General features: G+C 37.7%; 1 protein-coding gene and 1 non-coding gene across 5 annotated transcripts in view; both read right to left on the bottom strand.

Annotated features, from left to right (window-relative positions):
• PTPRK (protein tyrosine phosphatase receptor type K) overlaps positions 1-24234 on the bottom strand; it is a 419912-nt gene that overhangs the window by 142740 nt on the left and 252938 nt on the right. The window lies entirely within an intron of this gene.
• Positions 8220-8323, bottom strand: LOC134488669 (U6 spliceosomal RNA). The gene has a single exon (XR_010066991.1). It is a non-coding gene; the product is annotated as a U6 spliceosomal RNA (small nuclear RNA).

Below are 24234 nucleotides of genomic sequence, written 5' to 3'. Positions count from 1 at the left end.
GAATATTGTACAACATTAGATTTAAGGTAAGTTAGAGGAACCTTGCTACCTGTGGGCTGAACCCCTGCCCTTCCTAACTTTTAAATGCTGAAGGAAATGGGACAAGAAGCTGGATTGGGATGTAGGCGCAAAAATGGAGATACTCACAATGGAGAAATGGTTGGTAAAGATGAAAGACCTAGTAAAGATGGCAAACTGGCAAAATAGCCAGTTTGGTCTAGTGGTTAAGGTGCTGGGCTAGAAACCAGGAGACTGAGTTCTAGTCCCACCTTAGGCATGTAAGCTGGCTGGGTGACTTTGGGCCAGTCACTCTCTATCTCAGCCCAACTCACCTCACAGGGTTGTCATTGTGGGGAAAATAGGAGGAGGAAGGAGTGTTAGGTATGTTCGCTGCCTTGAGGTATTTATAAAAATAATAAAGGCAGGATAAAAATAAAAAAAATTAACTTGTTTGATTAGAGAAAGATCAATAACTGCATTTATCAGTGACTGGAAACCCATTATAGACTATTTGTTGAAAAAAAGAGAAAAATGAATTTGTGATTTATGGGTTTGAGGATTAGAAAAGGTAGTTTATGGAAAGAAGGAAATTATGATGTAACCTTAGAGAGAGAGGGTAAAATATAAATGCATTTGTAACCGCTGTCAAAAAGATAAAAAGCCGCTTCTTTATACTCTCTTTTTCTTTCTCTTTTCTACTTCTCTTTTCTTGTTTTTTATTCACTATTCTTTCTTATTTTCTTTGTTTCTTTTCTAATATTCTTCAATAAGATTTTTTTCTAAAAAAATTCTTCAATAAAAATTGTATTATAAAAAAAGAGAAGCTGGATCTGGATGTGATAAATGCCTCACTGCAGGAGGAGGAGATGCCAGAAATGCTGAAGATGGCTCTGAGGTGCCCCCTTAAGGTCTGACCTTTGATCCAACTAACCCAGATAACTATTGCCAAGTCTCCAACCTCCACTTTAGGGAAAAGTAGTAGAGAAGTGGGGGGGGGGCATAGCTACAAGGGCTTTGAAGGAAACAGTTACAGCATTTGTCCATCAAGGCATGTTGCTAGAGCAGCCTTTCTTAACTTTTTGACCCTGGAGGAACCCTTGAAATATTTTTCAGGCCTTGAGGAACCCCTGCCCATTCAGCCTCAAATATAAAATAAAGAAACTTACCGTTTTAATGTGAAGTTGCCCGAATTTGAAACAATTTTTAAAATAAATTGTGATCTCTCAGGGAACCCTCAAGTGCCATGGAATTCTGGCTGAGAAACTATGCTAAAAGTCCTCCTGTTCCATGAGGTGTGGTGGGAGGACCTTGGATGCCAGCATTCTTTATCAGAACATCCCTTCTTTAAAATTGGCTTCCCCCACCCCCCAAAATAAAATCATCATCCTTGTTATTAACATATAGAAGATTAGTGAAGACTTGACTATTTAAACAGGCAGTTGGGGATTGATATGGAGGATATATACATAGGATGTATTCAAGCGTTAATATTGTTGTTTGGTAATTTCATAGTGATATAACTATAAAATATGATATGAAAGTATAAAAACTGCCCAGAGTCCCTCTGTTCGGAGGAGATGGGCAGTGACAAATCTGATAGATAGATAGATAGATAGATAGATAGATAGATAGATAGATAGATAGATAAAGTTGATTAATATATGTATTGAATATGATATGCGACTTTTGGAAGTGGCTTAGATTTTGAGATATTGCCCTCAAAATATTTCTATTGCTTGTTTTGGTGCTACCCCACTGCTTGCAAGAGGCAGCAGCAATAAGCTGTTGGATGATAATAATAATAATAATGTCTAAGGCTGAAGAACGCCACTCAAGAACAACCGTCTACAATTGCATACTTGCATCGTAGAAATAATAATGTTCTCTGAAAAGGATGATGATTAGTATTCTTCAATCAGAAATTTAAAGGTGTGTTCTTACATTTTTTTGCGCTTCCTCATAAAAATTGAAGGGAAAAGTAATGGCAATCAGCATGACATCAGAACCTCTTCATCCACTGTAAACAGCAACTACAAATCTGTTTTCCATTCTTGAGTTCTCATGCCAATAGGAGAATTCTGCATGTAAACTCAAAAAGCACAACACAAATTTACCATTTCCAGTTTTAAAATTCAAATTGAGCAACCTGCAGAGAAACTGATAAGCTTTCTAGCAGAGTATACACAGGCCTTAAGATCTAGCACAGGTATATTATGTATAATGAAGTAAAAGGAATAAATATCTGGCTTGAACAAATCAATCACTACTTTCACCCAAGCAAGAAAACAAAACTGCAAGTTCAGGAGCTATGAAACCAAATATCTCAAAAACTATACATAAATATTACATTCCCCAGTGAAAGTTGCCTCAGATCTAGATACATTACATTAATCTTTAGAAGCACAACATAAAGCAGACCAGCTTGACTGCATTTCAAGGACAACGCATGGGAAGCATGGGAGGGAAGCAATCTCCCTCCTTGCCCAACTTATTTCTACTTGCCTTTGATTAAAAATGTTCTCCCTCCATTTCTCAAATGTCTTCAAAGTCAAGTCTCCCAACTGCTAAAAGTCAAGTAAGTTCCGAAACAGTAAGGCAGAAAATGTCTGGTATGAAGAGTTGATACTAAATTTAGATAATGGCTGCAGGGGATGTTTGGTTCTTTAGCAGGCCTTGTTTATTTTTATTTATTATTTTGTTATTAAATTTATACACCGCCCATCTCACTAAAAAAGTAACTCTGGGCAGCTTATTATATAGAGGGGTAGAAGCAAGTTTTCTTACGCTGCCAGTAGTACGGATTATTCCAATTTTATGAAAAACTATAAAAGCAGTACAGTACTGCTTATGTTGTAATATGATTTTATTCAGGATGAATACGTTTTACGCTGTTTGCTATTAAACTTAAGGGAAGTTTCCAAAATGCATCAGGCAAAATAAAGTTTGTTCAGACCCATTGAGCAATGTGTGTTTTTTTCCTGTTCGTTTATTTTGAGGAAATGGGAACATCCTCATTGTAATCAGCATTGCTATTTTGCCTATTGCATATTCTTTTAAGCAATAGGCAAAATAAGAAGACCAAAGAAACAACAAAAAGCTAAGAACATCATTCGAACAAAATTCTGAAGCCCTTCCTTTTGTAATCAGCAATGCTGCTTCTATCCAGGTCTTCATTCTCTACGGATTCCTTAAGCTTACAAAACAAGCTCCAAACCAGCTATCACATACAGTAAGTTTGTACAGGAAGACACAGCGGCTGGAGATGGTGGCAGGTATAGACCACTATTTTTGAAGGGCACTAAGTTACAAAAGCTTGTTCTACAGCAAAGTTTCACTGTGCCACTGTGAAGTCAGTATGTGAAAATTCATTCCACTGGCAGGACCCTCAGAGGGCCTATTTTTTGTGGTCCTCAAGGAACGATGCAACATACCATAACCCAATTTTTCAGCAGCAGTCCTTCAGATGGACTCACAGTTGTTGGCAGAGTGCTAGAAAGCCTTTGGCCCAGGAGAGATCAGAAAAGTCACACACCAGGCATTTCTATAAAAATAATTTAATTTACAGAAAGCAAAACATGTTTAAAGGCTTTTTGCTGAGAGGAGAGATTTCTCTCAGATGCATATTCTCTGCAAGGGTACACAGAAGGGAAACTGAAACTAAAACAAGTCCAGACAAGTTCCTCCCTTAGGCAATGCAACCATTAACACGTGAAAAGGGGACAATTAAATCCAACCTCTTCACCAAAATGATTAGTTACTATAGTAACCTTAATCTGTAGTAGAAAACATATATTAACAACAGTTAGTTGAATACCCACATCCAAAAAATGCTCGATAAGGCTTCACTTTCGCTTGGTGGGATTACTGAGTGAAAACCTGGGGTGCAACAAGGTTTTGTGGATAAGTCCTGGACAAAATTTAGCACTGGGATGAAATGAATAGGATTCCCACTACTTCCATTCATAAGGTGATCTAACAGGAATGTGCACCCCTCTAGAAGCACTGAGCAAGGTGAGGAATGGTTGTGCATTCACATATTGTGTTAAGCCATGGTGTTATGAGGCAACCAGAAAAGCAATCCACACTCTTCTTTCTCAAATGGGATCTTCCTGGCTGAGGCATGGCTGACTAGCATATAGCAAAGGAAAGGAAAGAAAAGAAACAAAAAGGAAAGGAAAGGAAAGGAAAGAAGAGAGAGAGAGAGAGAGAGAGAGTGAGTCAGTCCACTAACCACACTCTACTCAAGAGTATTCTTGTTCAAGCTTCTGTTCTTTTGGAAAAATTGCACTCAGTTGTCTGGCAAGGAGAGAAGTCATATACAAAGGCTAGGAAAAGGACTAAGATAATATTGCTTCTGAGCTTCTGATTAAAGGTTAGATTTAGGAAATCTAGGAAAGCATAGAGGAACCCTTTGTTCCTTGAAATGTGTGTGTCTCTAAGGAACAGGGAAACAAGTTTAGTTAAAATTTAGGATTTTGTGCTTTTCTTGACTGTGTGTCTAGGCTGATTTATGGTTTCTGGTGATATATTTTCTCTATGCAAGCTCAGTTATTGTATGTTTGATGCATGGCATCCCTGTACACCAAAGTCTTCTATTTTAGCATATTTTTATGATTAAGCATTCCTGGTTGATTTGGTGGGCTAAAAACTCGATAAATAAATATATAAACAAACAAACAAACAAGCATCCATCCATTCCATCTTGTAATCTGCTGTAAGCTCATCTTCTCCTTTGTAGTTTTCTATGGGGGATTCCTTTGAGACACTGTCTCTGATTTTAGGAGCACTAAGGCTTATATCCTCCAACCTTGTTCTAGCATGAGATTACTTAAAAGAGGATTTGTGTACTCTCACTTTACTTTTGTAAAAATAGATATTGATTTCAACTATCCCTCATGAGACTGATCTAACACCCAAAGGAATAGGAAAGGCAGAATTCCCTAGTTGCATATCACAATGCTCAAGAGCCTGGAAGTGAAGCTATATAATTTATTTCATCTTTAACAGTCACTAGACAACCCTATGACCTGTTTGGTCATCCTTTGAGAGGAAGGTAGTGTAGTCTGATGTGACTAGAATTAACATTAAATTTTAGGCTGACCATATATTTTTTTTACCCCAATGTTGGATGGTCCCATGATCATCTAAGAAGAGTATATATCACAAATAGAGAAATAATTGTAGTGGCAAATGAACTTCAATATAAGTCATTGTTTACTTACCTAAACAGATAAACAGAATGACCATTGGTATGAAAAAAAAAAACAGTGGGAGTGGGAATGACTTCTGATGACTTCCTGCTGGCTTCCCCATTGACTATGCTTGTGGGAAGCTGATAGGGAGCATTGGAAATCATGATCATGTGACCATGGGGACACTGCAATGGCCACAACTTTGTAAATAAAATTGGTCTGAATATTGAGAAAATTTCAATTCCACAATAGTAATGGGTCCCAGAATTTTTACACATTCTTTAAGTTAGAGGATTTTAGGTACCTCGATTCAAAAATTGTTGTGGTATAATGCACCGTTTGGACTAACTTGAGGGTACAAACAGATAAACACAATGAGAGTTTTAGTAGTATATAGATAGATTCTTTTATTTCATTCTTCAGGAAGGCGCGCAGGCTGTGAGATATCACTCTCATGCACTGAGGTTAAAGGGAAGGATGCCAGGTAAAAGCCCTCCCCTGCAAGATAGGTGGTGGTGGCAGCAAAAGATACCAAGCAGATACACCAAGGGCCAGGGGTGTAGACCCAGAGGGCTTCTGGGAGAGGTTTAAGACCTCCAAACTTTCTCTCAGCCCTGCCATCACTCATGATTTGTTCAAGGATGGTTTGTTAAATAAGTCACATTTGGTTAGCTCACAATACAAACCAAGATTTAAAATGGCCTTGATCATACAATATCTTGTCCTCAAACAGGCAAACTACATTACGCCATGGTTTGATATGTGAACCTCGTAAGTGAAAGCTGAAAGGTCATTGTAACTGTAATGGACATCAGGAGATTTGACCTGGTTCCTTTTCTGAAAGTTAATACAAAGAAGTATGTGGGCGATTTAATTACCTAGTCTCCCTTACTGAGAGATTAATATTTGAACAGCCTCATTCATAGTGCTCTGTTTAAAAAAAAAAAAGACAAATTGCTCACTTGTGGAAACAGGATTGTGGTTCTATCTGTTAAACTTGAAAATTTCCAATCAATAACACAGGTAAAGGGAAAATTCAGCTAATCAATGATAGCAGCTTTTGAAAACTTTGAACTGAAAAAGCTTTTTGCTAAATACAAATGAGGGGGATAAATGAAAAAGTAAAGAAAATTAGTTTTAAAAGGAAAAATATTTGAGTATAAGACACAGTCTTTGCCACAACAGTTTATTGTTTAATTTTTCTTAAGTGGATGCTGCCTGCTGAGAATTGCTCAGAATTCTGGCAGGTAGTCTATACAGCTGGACACACCCATATTGCAAAATGCTAGACTAGAAATAGAGTAAGGATGGCAGCTTTATTACAGACATAGCAGGCACAAAACCGGGGTGGCTATTCTCCCTCCCTCCCTCCCTCCCTCCCTCCCTCCCTCCCTCCCTCCCTCCCTCCCTCCCTCCCTCCCTCCCTCCTTCCTTCCTTCCTTCCTTCCTTCCTTCCTTCCTTCCTTCCTTCCTTCCTTCCTTCCTTCCTTCCTTGATTTAGACTGCAGTTTCATTCATATGGCTTTGTTACAGTGAAAGTAGTGTTCACTGTACAGAATGAAGAAACAATGCCATTAAGTGGTAAAAATATGCATCATGATAAATATTTCAACTCCATTTTTAACTTCTAAAGAAAGCAGTAGCAACCTAACAATAGTAGTATGTTTTATTCTATACCAAAGCAGCACTACAATGTGCAATCATTACCACTTAAAATGTAAATATAATCAGGAAACAGTAAGTATAAACCACAGATACATAGCACATCTTCATTCTCAGAAACTCACAAAATGCCTCACCCAGAAAGGCAAAATCTAGCCTTTTAACTCTAACAAAAGAACAGGAAAAGGAAGTTTTCTTGAGTCTTACCCATTTTTCAACTAAAAATAACCTCTTCACAGTGGATTCATGCTGTAATCATTGGGGGGCGGGGGGGGAGAACAGGCAAAAGCCTTGGTAATCAGCTGAGAAAGAGTCTTAACTTCATAATAGAACTATCTGCTCATCAGAATTCTGCTCCAACCTGGAAAAGTATAGAGGGAAAGACTTTGAGCAAGCCCACAAGGCATGACCTGCTAGCAACAATTGCCATCTATGTCAGCCTTTGGTAAAATATCTTTACTCCAGCAGTTACAAAATCAAACAGGGAGACTTCTTACTGAGCTACAGAGGAAGGTTTTGGCTGCTCCAGCAACATACTCTTGTTATTTCAATTGTTCCTCAAGCAGAATCCCAAGGAATTTTGGTGGCTATTTGAGACTTGCAACTTTTTAGGAAAAAAACTTCTTCTTTACCATTCCCTCAACCACTTATGGAAACAAAGAGAAGAAATGGATGATTAGTAGCAAGGTGGATGGACTCAGTTCCAGTGGCAATGGGTGCACCATTGCAAGAGCTGAATGTGAACCCATTAAGGACAGATCGTCATGGAGAAAATCCCTCTGTGTGGTCCCTAGGAGTTGAAAATGACTTGATGGCATACAGTATAATGAATCGATCAACCACTTATGGGCTATGATACTCTGCTATAGTGTATGTTGAATATTAAATCTTTGGACAGGGATATAATATAGCTGGTTCAGTCTGATTTTGGAAAATTGGTTCTTAAAACATTACAGCTAACATTACAGCTAAACCAAAATCTCACATTTTTCCTGTTCTGCCTCAATGCTCTTTTAGAGCAGGAAGGCAGGCCTAAAGATATCTGACAAGGATTGAGCTTTGCATCAACAAAGGAAGTCATAATCCTAACAGGATCCTACTCTGGGCTTCTTGGGTAGGCAGCTTGTCCAATCACAAGAGGGAAAACTGTGAATGTTTACATCTTAGCTCTATATTGAAAACACTGGGATCTAAATGAAGAATGTAACTTCTTTGATTCCTTAACAGACTCCCAAATTTTTAAAAGTATGCCTATTTTAAATAAGTATTTCTGTATTTATCAAACATGTATGCTGCTGAAATCACAAGATTCTCGACACCTAACAAGGTATAAAAATACAGTAAGTATAAAAGGTAAAACAAACAAAAAATATAGAATGTTTCACAAATTTGCATGTCGTTCTTGCTTAGGGGCCATGCTAATCTTCTCTGTATTGTTCTAATTTTAGTACATGTGTTGCTTAAAATGTAATGGTGTGCCATATCAGCAATATTTGGGGGACAGGGAGGGAGAAGTTAAATAATAATTAAAAATTATCAACATTTATCTTTCACCAACCATGCTCAAGAGACTGTCAAACTATTTTTCTTTATCTTTTCAGCTCTCTGAGTAAAGCAACCAGGATTTTTTTTTTTAATCTTTCTTACCAAGAAATGCTATCCAGCTCAAGAGGAATTCTTCATAGGACTGTATGTCTGTTTTACACAGTCTTTATATGGAACATGTGATGGAAATAAAACTTGGGAACAATGAGAAAACACTGTCACTCTGTGATAGGAAAGAAAATGGGGAAATAAATATATTTGCCCTTAGCAGAAGGGGCAGGGTTGATAGTTTTTTGTTCAATGACAATAAAGCCTAAAATCTTGGTTGTGACTTAGAGGACCTCCTCATACCGTCCACTGGGATCAATCACCCTGTGAAAAAGAAGCCATGAAGATTGGCCTCCTCCACTCATTATTGCTTTGAGCAACTGGGCTGGGTGGTATTACTCCTTCCTTACAGAGGCTTCAGGACCAATTCTTCTTCTCTTCAGAAGGACAAGATTATATTGCCTGGAGAGGATGGTATCTTCTGGGCTTTCCTGAGTAGCCTCTTTCCATCACAGCTGATCATCAAAGAACCGACGCCAAGTCACCTTCTCCTTCCCTTCCCATCCCCTTTTCTGCATTGCGTCTTTTTCAGTTTATAAGCTTGGGGGCAAGAACAGACTGGTTTTTTATTATTCAGTAAGCTATCCCTATTCAGGGAGCTTCAAAGCTGAAGAGTACAGTACAAATGCTTTAGGCAAAAAAATAGATCTCAGTTCATCAACTCTTTCTCTTCACTGCGGCCAGTTTTCTATAAAGTTTTAATCATGAATTTTCTACAGCGGCACCTACAGATGGAATGATCTCCCCACTGAGATTAGGCAGGTGTGCAGCATGGACTACTTCAGCCAAAAATGAAAGATCTCTTTGTTTGCTCAAACATTCCTCTGACTAACCTGCTGCCAGTTACCTGTAATGACTGCTGTCATATCTGACAAAGTTTATTATACGTGGTAACTCTGAGTATTTTATTTAATGTTTTATTAGAATTACATAAAGTGTTACATAGTTTTATAGTGTATTTTATTATTATTCTAATGATATTTTGTTATTAGAATTACAGAAACTGTGTTATCTAAATAATAAATACATGAAATTAAAAAGAAATGCTTCCATAGTAACAGTATTAAAAAGTAGCATTGTAAAGAATCACATGTGGCCACCTAAGGGTGCAACCATCTTCACAAGAAACCTCGTATGAAAATCTTGAAGGTTTGGGATTGTCTGAAAGAACAAAATATTTCTTCACCCACATAAACTTTTGCTCAGCAGTGAGTCCTTTGAAAATTTGTGCAGCAAATCTTCTCTATTGTTAACAAATTTGAGCCACAGTGAAAGAAAAGAGTGACATTATTTGCTCAGTGGATACAAATGCCACTTCCTCCCTTTGTGTATATATGTCATGTTCATCATTCGGATGGTCTGAATACATCGTAACATTTCTCATGTCAATTTCCTGATCCGTGTCTGTCATTTGCTGGGAGGAGAATTTCAGCCGTGCCGGGCTGTAATCTCCTTACTGTTACTGAGGGATGTATGTTTGGGTTATTGCATGTGTTCAAGGTTACTTTCCCAGGCCGATGTGTAACGGTTACCAACACCTGGGAGGGGGTGGTTGCTATGCTGGGGCGAGGGGCGGAACCGGGTTTGAAGCGAGGGTTTTTAGTTTGTATTTGGCGCGCTTTTGCTCATTCTCAGCTTTTTTTGTATTTGCACACTATTCTCTCAATAAATCAGTTATCCTTAAGCACCTGCTTGTGAGACTGAGTCTGTCAGAATAGGCAACCATTACAATATATACTTTTATTTGAAGTAATAAGGCTTTTAAGGGCAACGGTGCCATCAATAACATTAAATCAACTTAGCCCACTTTAGTTCAAAATCATGACACAATATATCACAGTTCATCACTAATATATATTAATAACTAAGATGCTAAAACTGTTTTTATAAGCAGCAAATATAGCAAATCAGCACAATTTGCCAAAATATGTCACATCCCCACAGCAACGTTCCATGGAAGCTAAAATCTTGCATCATTAAATTATTACTGCAGTCAAGCTGAAAGACACAGTGTCTACACAATCGTTCTGTTGCTACTGATCACAGTTTAAATATTAGCCAAGACCATTCCACCCTTCCTTTCAGAAATAATTGTGGATAAGCAAAATTAAGAACTTGGATCCAGGAACTAAATATTGTTTGACTCATTAAATCAAGCAGCAGAAACACTGGTGCCATGACTTCATATGACAAATCCAGACAGGAGCTTGAACCTCTGACCTTGAAAGACTGAGAATCTGGACAATCTCCCCATTACTAACGTGCAGCTTTTCATTCCATTTTTCTTAAGATTCACATTATTTGCAATGTAATAAATAACTGTTAAAAGTATGATAAAAGAAATAAAACAGGCATACAGTCCCAGTTTTTATTTAGTAATATAATTTGTAAACCTTCAAGATATATACAGTAATTCTTCCAAGAACACTACCTTCATTATTAAAAAAAATCCACTTCTGTAATACTGGGCAAGCATCATGTTTCATATTAACTTTAGGAGGCTGTTTGAAAACAACTAGGAGTTAACCTTTTGCCCTACTTCAGAAACAAGATCTCCTAAGCACATTGGTAACTGGAAACATTTATCTTGGATACTTGGTCGTGTACACACCAAGTTCAACAGACTAAAGTGACTGCACAAAGTATAACACTTAATTATCTTTAACGAGTTTCAAATCCAACACAGTAAAAAGCCCAAACTGATCTAGGCCACCAAAGGAATTTAATAAAGATGAAATATTTATCACAAATATCATAGATTAAACTTGTCCTGTTTATCAAAATGGCATGCCTTGCTGGGAGAATTGTCTGGATTTAATTCATGGCATTATTAGTCAACAAGATCTCAGATTTGGAAACACCTAGAAAGGTGTTGAAAGATGGAAAAGTTCATTTTGACCAAATACAAATGCTTACAATCCATTTACAAATGTCAGCAGCTCAGCTCATCCATTGTTATATATGCAATGGAATCGCGTTACTGGAACAGTGCTGTGCATACATGTGCAATAGAACCTTCGGAAAAATATTGGGGCAGGGATAGAACATTTCTAAGTAGCTGCTCATATGAAATTCTTCCTTCCAAGTAACAAAAGTTTGGCCCATTAGCAACCATTCCACAGAGTATTCTGATTAATCTGAAAAACATAAAACCCCGAGTAATGTGTGAGAATAAATGCATTTAGAGATCTCTGTGGATTGCCAAGGACATTGTATTTCTAGTACCGCATCATAATTTATCTTTCATCAGCAATGAGCTGAAATTACCAAATTCCAATTAATTTATTTCTTATGTCCAACTGGGGGGTGAAGCTGATGCTACAGCAGGTGATGAATAAGGAGTCTGAAGTAAAGATAATAAATATTTGGCTCATTTACATTATAAACAACGGAGTTGTTAAATATTTATAAATTTGCCTCCCACCCCCCGGTCCAATTTCAGGTTCTTTAGTTCCAAATTAAAATCACGAACCTAAGGATATACATTTAATTTAACAATGCTTAATGAAAGGTAATATATTATTGGGGTTTTTAAAACAGATTTACACTTTTAAAACTTCAAAGCACAGTTAGGTAAAGGTAAAGGTTTCCCTTGACGTAAAGTCCAGTCGTGTCCGACTCTAGGGGGCGGTGCTCATCTCCGTTTCAAAGCCTTGGAGCCGGCGTTGTCCATAGGACACTTCCGGGTCATGTGGCCAGCATGACTCACGGAACGCCGTTACCTTCCCGCCGAAGCGGTACCAATTAATCTACTCACATTTGCATGTTTTCAAACTGCTTGGTGTGCAGGAGCTGGGACGAGCAACGGGAACTCACCCCGCCGCGCGGTTTCGAACCGCCGACCTTCCGATCGACAGCTCAGCGGTTTAACCCGCAGCGCCACACAGTTAGGCGAAAATAAAATTTAGTAACCAGCAACAGTATCTCTCAGAGAAGTTAGTGAATACACATTCACAAGGCCTCATACAATGGTGTGAACAACTACGCATCTCTGCTTGGCCACACCACCTCGGCTGCCTTTATCAGGCAGGACCATAGATTGGGTATATGTAAACAATTGATCACATAATTCCAAGAATTCTGTCTATGTCTCTTTGTATCCATGGGAAAGTTCCCATAGCAGTAGGACATAGGCACATAGTACCTCCCTATTTCTTCCACACTAACTATACCTTTCCTAATAACAAGATAAGTATGTGTCATGCGCTGCCTACCTCTGAATAATGCTCAGACACTGGTTCTGTGGAACAGGCTCTGATTTATTCACGGTGTAGGTACAGTATAGGAAAAAAGCTGAGAGTGACAGGAGCACGCCGGTGCGGGGTTTAAATACCCCGCGCCGGTCAGCGCCCCCTCGCTCGCGGTTACGTCACCCCCCTTTGTCCAACACGTTGTCCTGCCGGTAGGTGAGGGGTTGCGAGGCCCCGCTGGCGTTCCGGGATCGCCCATCATCGGTTTCTCTATTCCTCCGGTGATTGCTGTCAGCTGGGCGATCTCCGTTGCGTTAGCGCTAACAGCTTGGGTGTGCCTCGCGATCCGCTTAGCCATTGTTTCTTGTCCTTCAGTCTTTGTGCGTTGATGGCTACTTATCTTGAGCCCCTTCCCCTGTTTCCTTGCTATTGTCATGTGTGCCATTGCGCTGATGTCTTCAGCTCAACGGCACTCATGACAGTATGAATGAAAACTGGTCATAATGTGCTCTTTCTCCTCTTCAGCTGCCAAGGTGGTAACAGTGCAAAAACATGGATATTTTTCACATTTTTACCATATCTGGTCTTTGTTGCTGAATGTGTCTTACTTTAGTCATTCATCAGTGCAACAGAAAATAGGGAAGTAGAAAACTAAGAGTTAAAACTCTTTTTCCCCTCCATCCATATTGATTTGCTTCATTTTACACAGTGATCACCATGAAGTTTGTATCAACCTTGCAAGACTGGCTATTTTGCATTTCAGGAAAACAAACATTCACCTCATCATACAAATGATCAGTATCTTTTACAGGAAATCACCAGCGTTGATTAGTTGCCTATATCCTATGCACAGAAATTCAATATGTTCTCTCTTCATCAACCTGTTTCATTATTTTTTTAAAGGAGACAAGGTTTGATGACATGCTCTCACCATGTTTGCTGAAGCTCTTCCTGCAGTTTAAATGAGTGAGCACAAAGAACTTCTGGAAGGAAAAAAAGGTGCTTGTAGAGACTTCACTGATATGTTTATTAAACACTTGAACTTTAGCTTTGCTCTGATAATATCTAGTTGTTAATGTCCATGGTACTTTATCAAGTAAGATAACTATATTCAGAAGTCTTGTCTTATTTGCAGTGTTAGATTTGCAAATAAGATGAGATTTCTGTTGTAACAATGGAGGACACTGTTAGCCACACTAAAAATAAAGGAATTTCTGGATATGTACACAGGACCCTGCACAATGACTAAAAGTCAAGATTAGTAACTGATATTCCTTATGTTCAACAAAGGCCATGCTGATTATATCAGAAATGGCTATACACTTGCCAGATGGATTACTGTATCCTATTCCAGAGCACCCAAAGAAGGTAGAAAACATGTATAGCTTTTAAAGCCAGATTCTGTTATGGTAGTCTCTTTGTATAAATTAAATAAATATAAATTGCATTAAATACATCTAATGCAACATTTTTACTAATTATTTTAGTCAGGAAGTAGAAGGGATTATGTATCCAGTTTGCAGATGACACAAAACTGAGTGGGATTTTTCATAATCCAGAAGGCATAAATAATGTTCATTAGTTTCCTGAATGACATAGGGTAGCAGCCACACAAATCTCTCAGGGGAGGACATTCCAGAGGGCAGGAATTGCAGCTGGGTAGGTGTGAGTCATGGATCCTGCAAGATGACATTCTTGAAGTGATGGGACCCAGAGCATGCCACCCTACTGGATTGCACCAGACAGACAGACATGATTGGAAATAGGCGGCCCCTCAGGTAGCCAGGCCCTATGCCTATGAAAGGCTTTAAAGGTGACAACCCACCCCTGGAAGCCAAATGGTAACCACTGCAGCTCACGAAACAGTGGGGTGACATATGCATAATGTGTCACCCCCATTACTGCCCATTCTTCCACATTCTGGACCAGTTGTAGTTTTCAGATGGTCTTCAAGGGCAGCCCCAAGAAGAGTGCATTACAGTAATCCAGTTGTGAGGTGACTAGGACATGAGTGATTGTCCAAAGGATCTCCCAATCCAGGAAAGGACACATCTGGTGCAGAAGGTGTACCTGTGCAAAGGGTCTCTTAGCCATAGCTTCCACCTGCTCTTAAGCAGAAGTTGAAAGTATAAGAGGCTTGTGTACAAGAGACTGTACACAAATCTTGCATGATGAAATGCAACCCCTTTGAGAATCAGTGATGAAATACCTCCTGATCTAGTGATAAATAGCCACAGCTACTTGGTCTTGTCAGGAATGAGCCTATTCTTCCCCATCCCGATCCACACAGCCTCCAGGTGCTGGGTCAGCAGTTTGACCATGTTACTTGGCCAACCAGGGGTCAAGATGTAGACCTTGGTATCATCTGCATATTGATGATACCTGACCCCAAACTGATGGATGACCCCACCCAGTGGTTTCATGTAGTTGCCTGATTATTACTGTTACATCAGTGTGTTTCAAACTTGGCAACTTTAAGATGTGTGGACTTCAACTCCCAGAATTTCCCAGTCAGTATGCTGACTGCGGAATTCTGGGAGTTGAAGTTGACACATCTTAAAGCTGCAAAGTTTGAAACACACTGAGTTATATCATGAAGGAATGCCAGAAGGTCATTTCTAAGGACTGGTTGTAAAGCCATGTGATTGAATATGGCATGGGGGAAAAACACATTTGGAGAAAGCCATTTGAATTGCAGAGGTGAAAATGAGAAACCTCAGCAGAAACTGAAGAAACAGCTGCAGCATTAAGCAGATCAAATTATATTTTTAAATAATTTCCACTTCATTAGCAATGAAGTAATCAGGAGCTCTTCAGAAACCGACTAGAAATGCTTGATATGTGTAACAACAAACTAGAGAAAATTATTTATAAGTTCCACAGACTATTTTTGAAGGGAGGGAAACGAAAATGCACCTTTCAATTTAAATTTAGCAAGGCATAACAAATATTATGCAGGGAATGAAAAGTATTATCACTTGTCAGAAAATGCTGAGACTTAACATTCCCTAATTAGTTGAAGCTATAATAAATAACTGATTTTTGTATTCATTCTCTTTTTTATTATTATCTGGGAGTTTTTGCACTGTTTCTGGTCATCAATATTTTAATTATTTTTGCCTAAAGGGTGAAAAACAATTAGATGATTGTAAGAAATGCAAAAACAGCAAGTTAAAGGTGCATTTCTAAAGAAAAAAAAACCCAATGAACTTTACAATCTACTTTCACTGGTTACATTTCATTATGCAATGAAGAAGAAACTATACAATGAACTCAAGGAATGTGAAATGATTCAGATCAAGTTGCCAAATCCAAGCAGTTCTAATTCCAAGGACTATCAGGGGAGCTGTCCTCAAAGACAGTTATTTGGTCACAGCATTAATATTTGGCATTTCCCTTTCCAAGCAGGACTCAGATCTGTGATGGATGACCCTAAGAATTATTTTGCTAACATGTAAAATGATGCATATTTTACAATAGTTTGCAGAATCTGTTAAGTCTCCTTTCTTTGGTATTGGTATGTAGACTGACTTCCAATCTATTGGCCACTATGTCATTGTCCAGATTTGCTGGCATAGTTTGGTTAGAACCTTTATGGATTCTTCTTCTGTTGTTTGCCATTTTTCTGTAGCTATTCCATCAGTTCCTGTAGCCTTCCAGCTTGGTAATGATCTAACTTCAATTCTAGTACTAGAGATTCCTGTAAGTAGGGAATATCTTTTCAGGAATCTTGAATGTTGACATCTCTTCTGTACAGAATTTCAGTATACTCCTTCCATCTTTGTTTCTTCTTTGAATCAGTCACTATCTGTTAATTGGCATCCTTTAGTATACCAGTTTGAGGTTGGGACTTCCTTCAGAGTGCAGAGATCTTTTAGAAAACTTCCCTTGTTTTTCAATGTCTGTTTCCATCTTCAATGTCTTTACAGATGTTATTGTAATATTGCTTATTGTTTTTCTAACAACTCTCTGAACCTCTTTGTGAAGTTCCTTCTAAGAACTCTCTGAAACGCTTTGTGAAGTTCCTTCCTGAGATCTTGGTTTTGGCTTCTCTTCTCTTCTTGGCAATTTCCACCATTTGTTCCAAAATTCAGTCTGTTTTGTTCTGTTTCTTGATCTTTGGCAGTTTCTTTCCACATTCATTCTTAACAACTACTTTGATTTCATTCCATAGTTTCTCTGGTCCCCTATCAATGAGGTTCAAGACTTCAAAGTGATTGCTGATGTTCTCCTTTAAAATGGTGCGTCTAAGTTCAAGATAGTATCATGAAAACTGGTTGGTTTTGTTCTTCAGCTTCAACTTCACTTGCACATGAAGAATTTGCACATGAAGAATTCATGATGTATTCCATAGTCAGCCGCTGGCCTCATCTTTGCTATTATAACTGAGTTCTTCTATCTCAACAAATATAATCAATTTTATTTATTTGTACAGGTAGCCCTCAGTAAAGGAACATTCATTCAGAGACTGTTCGAAGTTACGATGGCACTGAACCAGGAGACTTACAGCCGGTCCTCAAAGTTGCAGCTGTCATAGTATCCCGTAGTCACTTGATCACGATTCAGGTGCTTGGCAATTGGCTCACAATTATGAATGTCACAGTGTCCTGCAGTCATATGATTGATATTTGCAACCTTCATTGTCAGATTCTGGCAGGAGGTCACAAATGGTGATTACATGATGTTGCACCTAATGACCATGTGGGATCTGCCTAATGACTGCAACTGGAACTACTGGAACTGCCATCGTAAATTGGTGCAGTCACATTACATCACATTTAACAACTTTGTCATTTAACAATGGAATTCCCAGTCCCAATTACCGTCATTAACTGAGGACTTCCTGTACTCCATATGATGAAGTCCAGGTTTTTCCAGCTGTTTGAAGACCGTAAAGCAAAGATGTCAGGGATATTTATATATTCTACAAAGGCTTAAACTTGAGGCTTGTTCCTCCCATGCTTCCAAATTAATGGATACTTGGAACAGTACTTAGTCTCCTTGAAGTCAGGTGGCTGTCTTATGTTTACATAAATGGCCACCTCTAAACAGGGAACCACTGACACTGACCTTGCTAGTCTCAACCCTTTGAGGATGCATAGGGGAACTGGATCACATTTCCCATAAAATGCAGGACTGGCTCTTAGTAGTCTAAGTTTGCTGGCTTAAAAAGAGAAAACCATGAATACACATAAGCCACCTATTTTACTATATTATATCATAATACATAAAAGTTGCTTTGTTTGTTAGAGTTAGCGTCCTGTTGATTAAAGCTGCAGTGTACTGCTCATTTCCTCCATAGTAGGCATTCTTAGATCAAGAGCACTGTCTGGATTCAGAGGATTGAGGGCTCTGGCCTAAGGATAATGATGTCCCCAGAGAGGAGAGTGCTGGCAGGGAATGTGTTGGCCTCTTACGCCAATTAGGGTTGCCTTTGAAGTTAATGGTGATTATGCCCCTAAATTGTACCTGAAGAACTATTTTAGTATTGACAGAAAGATAAAATACATAGCTGAGGAACTGACACTGAATTATTAACGCTGCATTAAAAAGGCTTGAGAGCTTCTAAGGCTCTACATTTTCTCTTTGATGGGCTGTTGGCATTTAGACTAACTAGTTATTAGTGTTTTTCAAGTGATTGTTTTCTACCAGAGAGTAATAATATTATTTGACTTTGGTAGACAGCTGCAATGCTGCCCATATCATGGCCACTGTAGTAACTAACAGGGGCCAGAAAATATCAACAATATACCATCCTCAGCAACCTCTACATGAAACATATTGTACATCTCTCATTTCATTGTTTATCGATATGTACAATTTCACCGACAATAATGGCAATCCTTCCATCTCAGAGGAAGTCAGATTTTGAATGACAGTGTACTGTCTTCTTCTACCACAAACTACTGACAAAATATTCTCCCACTGAGCAAATAAAACTGCCTAAAACTCAAAGCTCATATTGCTGAAAGGAGGCAGAAGATTATATACATTCTTCTACACATAGTGGAGCTGCTGCAGAAATAGTGGTTTAATGACCCCAAAAAGAAAACAGAGTCCCCACAAAGTGGAGACTCTGGCAGGATTAAATGTTTATACAGTAGAACGTGGTCATTAGATAATTAAAGATTCTTTCTATATAGCCTACTATTAAATGTCACCCTATTTTATTTCACAGCTGTGACAATTTAAAGTTGGAAAAAGGTTGGAAGCTCTCAGCTTAGAGATTCCGATAGTTAACTATAGCTGACAAGCTTTTAGAAACTGGCCTTTTGTAAAATTTATCCCAGTCATTCACACTGATAACCTGAGGTCCAAATCCTTCTTAGCTCCAAAGTTGAGAAACTAAACATAAGTATTTTGAACCGTTTTTAAACATCTAAACAATAAATTACAACCAGAATCAAGTAACACAGTATATTTCCAGCAGCATGCTTATAGAAAACAATGGTCTACCGAAAAGGCTATCAGCCAGAATTTACATATTTAGGGAACGCTGACCTTTTAACCTCCAAGAAGTTTGCGAAATTTTTATCAATAGCTATGGCTTATAGAAGTTGTCTGATGCCCTCTTCATATTACTAATTATTTCAGGCCTGTCTTACACTTTTTTTAGTACATGTTTTATGTGCTGGATTTTTTTTTAATGATTAGTCTTGGGCTGATTTGATGAAAAAAAGAGAAACTTTTGATCTTTGGTAGTGCCATATTAAAGTATAAAAGAAAAAAAAAAAAGCCAGGAAATAGGACTACAAAATCATTTCTCCATATTCCTACTATTATCCCAAGGGGGAAAAAAGAGTTTTGATTCCATCACAGAAGTTTGTGAGCGCTTTGGTATGTTCTTATTCTATCAGAACCTTTGTAAACCAAGGGCTGAAATGTCTTCTTCTGTGCTTAACAAAACCTTATGAGCTGTATGTGTTAGATAAGAATGAAGCGAGGCTAGAGGCAAGGAAAAATATTTTGTGAGCACATCATCAAAATAGATTTTCACCATACAGCATGATGCTGAAATCATGGGACTTATACAGCATAGCTATTATAAAATGAATCTAGCAACTCTGGGGAAATAGCTTTGCTGATCTAAATAGCTTTGCAAAACGTTTTATCTATGAAAATAATATTTTACCACAGAAATGTTAAGCAACTTTTTTTCCTGAAAATGTTTTACCATTCACATCAGATCACATGATTTGCATACTGAAAATCACTACAAAGCTGGCACCTCAAATTCTTAATGACTGGTCATAGCAAGGACTAGTTTCAGCCCTAAGGCCAGATCCCAATTTTGGAAGTTTCAAGGACCCCTTTCTAAGGATGAACAAAGTCAGAATGGATGCCTCTCATGTGATGGTCCTAATAATGTTCCTTTCATGAGGTTAAAAATATCAGGAAATATCCGTTTATTTTGGCAGAACCCCTCTCAACTGTGTCTCTAATTTATCATGGGATAATTTAACATGAAATTGGCTCCTGGCATCAAGAAGCAACTGCTCACTGCAGCAGATAATTCCAAATATTGTGTATCTCTGGAGTGCTAGAAATCATTCATTATTTGCTTATATGCCACACAACTCTTAAATTTTGTTTTTCTATTTTGTTCTCTGTTCACTGTTACGGTATTTTGCAGTTCCAGTAGTCTAAGCTCAAATTTATGGGGTACACCAGCTGCTTTAACATAAAAAATGTTGCAAAAAGACCTCAGCTCATCTCCTATATTTTTAGGGCTCTAGCTTGTTCACCAGAATTCTAAACCATGATTGCATACTGTGTAATTGACTCAGGTTTCTGCTCTTGATTTGCCAACCTGGTTTGCTAGAACTATCTTTTTGCCTTTAGATGCCTTTCCATTTTGATAAAATGAGGAAAGCAACTGTTCTAGACTGGTAGTACTTTGAAAGGTACCTAGTAAAAACATCCAAGAATGTTAGTTCACACAACCAATTTGGGTTGTTGTGCCACTGGTTTGCCCACTACTTTCATAAAAACTTGCACCTTGTTCTCCAGGAAAGACACATATTCTAGCATGTTCCTTCAGCTGTCAGTCTGCTTCATGGTAAAGAATTAAATCCTTGTCACTCTCAGAAGTGGAGGCTGTCACAGCCTTGGCTTTGATGAGATTAATGCATAATAATGCTAATATCACTGCTTTTGTTCCTACAGAGTATACAGAAAGGTTCTAATGGTGACAGTGTAGCATGTTATTTGGAACAAAGCTGAAATGAACAACCTTTTTAGGATTGTAAAGTCTTTTGTAAGCCACAATTATTACAGGTATACTAACAATGGTAATATCACAGGGTTTCTCAAATAGTATCTGTGTACCATTCACTGCAACCCTAATTTGCTGAAAATTATATTTTCCTTTCATGCACTCATGGGCAGCTGACAAGGATATTAACTCCCCTTTAATCTCAGTGTATGACGCCATGCAGAAAAATTGTCATCTGGGCAGTATTATTTAATGTCATCAAACAATTGAATAGTACAAGACAAATTCAGAAACAGAGCCTTTCAAAGACAGTTCAATATCCTCTGACTTCTTTAAATTCTGTCACATACTGTCCCCTGGGATAAGCTCATATTTCGAATAAGTTCAATGTCTTTGGTGCCAAGCAGAGAAACAACAGCCAAGAATTACAAGGGGCCTCTGAATGAGGGCAAAGGTGGGGGTTATTTTGGTGGGGTTTGTTTGCAACTTCACTAACATTACAATTGGCATATTTCTTTGATCACCTCATACTATTTCTGCTTAATAGTACATTGTCATTCTAAATTTGCTTTTCTTTATCATCATGGCAACTGATTCATCAGAAAGCTTGGCTTACTCTTTCATTAAACATTATTTGTTGTCTTGAGTCAAGAAAAAAAGGGAAATATTTGTGAGACGTTCTACTAATCTTATCAAAATTATTTTAGCTTCCCTTGGAGTTTCTACAACTCTTTAGCTTGACAGGGCACTCTTTTATCAATTTTAATTTTGCTTCAGAAAAATATTAGGTGGAAGTTCCTATATAAAAATTGCTGTAAAACATAGCCATTATTTCAGATTACGTTAAGTGAAAAATTAGCTGCAAACTATGTATCAGTTGACTGCTGTAAGTGATAACAAATTATATTTGTTTACATTCTTTCTGGTATATATAATAAACCCTGAATATGCACATTTTAATGTTTATTTATACCAATAAAACAGCACTGAAAAATTTAGCAAATTTTCTTTGTCATGTTTCACTTCAGTTGCCTTTCATCATAAAGTATAGTCCAGGAAAATTATTCATATGCAAATGAACCTCTTAGCCAACTAAGTTACATAGCTATGGAGCTGCAATTCTAAAAACATGTGTTACTCTACCATATTCCTTTTTAAATGCATAAAACAAATAAATGTGTATAGTGTTAGCATTTGAAAAGACTTGGAGGATTCAAACACCAAAATAAGTTTGATAATATTAGTAACCCTTCACACAAATTTTTCACTTTGGTCTAGTTCATTGCATTTGTACACCATGCTAAGCCATAATTAGTTTTAACCAGTTAGTTACATAAGCCAAAATAGCTTATATAACACTTTAAACACTAACCCACAAAAATAATTTACAGATGACCGTGGGCGTATTCACACAACATACAGAGTTAAAACCAAACAAGCTATATGGATGTCTTAACACAATGTGTAAACTCATCTAAATGCACAAGATGAAAATGATTTGAGAATGTGTTCTCTCCTATACAGAAATGAAAAGGGTCACAACCAGGGTGGCTGATGATGCCAAACCAAGATAATAACAACAATGATAAATTACTTTTGTTACAGCAGCAAAACCATACTTTGGAAGCTGACTTGCTACTGAGGCAGTAATGAATTCCTATAGTATGCTTTTTATGTTGCTGAAACTGTAAACCATTTTTCAAAATTTTATCCAATCTACTGCTTCAAATGGTCTCCACAACTAATTTTTATTTCTGTAGTGAAAATAATATTTCTGAAAGCTCTAAGTCACTGATGACAAATTAAACATGTTTACAATATGTTTAATATTGTAATATTAAATTAATATTTAATATTAATATCCTGACAAACTTTGCCCTAAGTACTTTGTGTACATATCAACCAACATTTATAAAAAGCATGAAAATACTGCATTAGGGAAAATGATGCCCCCACAGAATCAGATGTCCCCTTAAATCCAGGCTGAATGTAATATTGGAGAAGAGGGAAAGTATTTATATTCTTTTCATTGATTTGATGGAGTTGTAAATCTCTAGTGCACCACAGGAAATTAACTAAAGAAACTAACTTTTTAAAATATAAACTCTTAAGTATAACAAAGTCTTACTAAATAGGCTCAAAGTTTTATCCCAGAGAATGTGACTTGACTGGCCATATGCTCTGAACACTGCACTTCTGAAAAGTATATTATAGAGCTAGAACAGAAGCAGAAAAGGGAAGCTAAAATTATAAAGGAGCTAGAGGTTTGAGTGTTTGGAGCTTTTTGCTTAGAGTGAAGGCAAGTAAGGCAAGATGCAACAGATGTACGCAACATCACACAAGTTGTAGAAAACTGGGCAGAGACAAAGTTCTTTTCTCTCACACAGTGTTAGAACATGGAATAATTCACTGAAACTAAATGTAGTGGATTCAAGGCTAATAAAATGGAATTGCTACATTCTAAGATACAGAGAAAATTGTGGAATTCTTTGCCATCAAATGTAGAGATGGCTAATCAATTTGATAACTGTTATTTCTGAAACCAAAGGCACCTGGTTCCGAATACCAGATGCTAAGAAGCAACATAAATCCTTGTGAGCATTTATGGCTCCAGCAATTTTTGTTATGGGTGTGATAGAGGAGGCCCAAATCTCTTGTGCTGTTACATGCACAATGGCAATCCAAAATAATCCTTTGCTGTACAATATGTCCAGAGAGATTCAGATGCCAATCAGAGGGAAGAAGGAAATGAAGGTAATGTTCACTCAAAGGGTATGTTTATAAACTTAGGACTGAGTGGTCTTTTTGATGGTCACTATGACCAGTGAGCCTGTATGACCTGGGGCAAATTACTTTGATCAAGCTGAATTTCTCAGGGGACTTCTGGACTACTTTGGAAACACTATATGCTATATACAGAGTACGTAGATTACACAAGTTGATCCTTCAAAGTATTGTCTGGAGCTTGAAACAAAAATAACACAAAAGGAAGAGCTGATAACTTCTTTAGACAAAACAGGGACAAACCATGTACTTTGGCATATAATGCAACATATCCCTGCTCTTTCAGAATTTGATTCATTATTGATTATATACAGAAGCAAAAAAATTACTGAAAGTGTTGATTTAACTGCTAAGCATAATGTAATCTGACATACCATGTGTCAGACACTTTCTTCAATACTTTTACTGTTTCTTTTTCCAATTCAGTGAAATGTAAATGCACATACAAACATAATACAACATGTAATTATTAAAGAGCTTGTTATACTTCTTCCAGAAACTGTGCTTCCATATCCTTTATAGCAACACTCATTACACT

The sequence above is a fragment of the Candoia aspera genome, chromosome 1, assembly GCF_035149785.1.
Source record: "Candoia aspera isolate rCanAsp1 chromosome 1, rCanAsp1.hap2, whole genome shotgun sequence".
NCBI lineage: Eukaryota > Metazoa > Chordata > Lepidosauria > Squamata > Boidae > Candoia > Candoia aspera.
The sequence above is the reverse complement of the archived record's forward strand: the minus strand, read 5'-3'. Positions and strand labels throughout refer to the sequence as shown.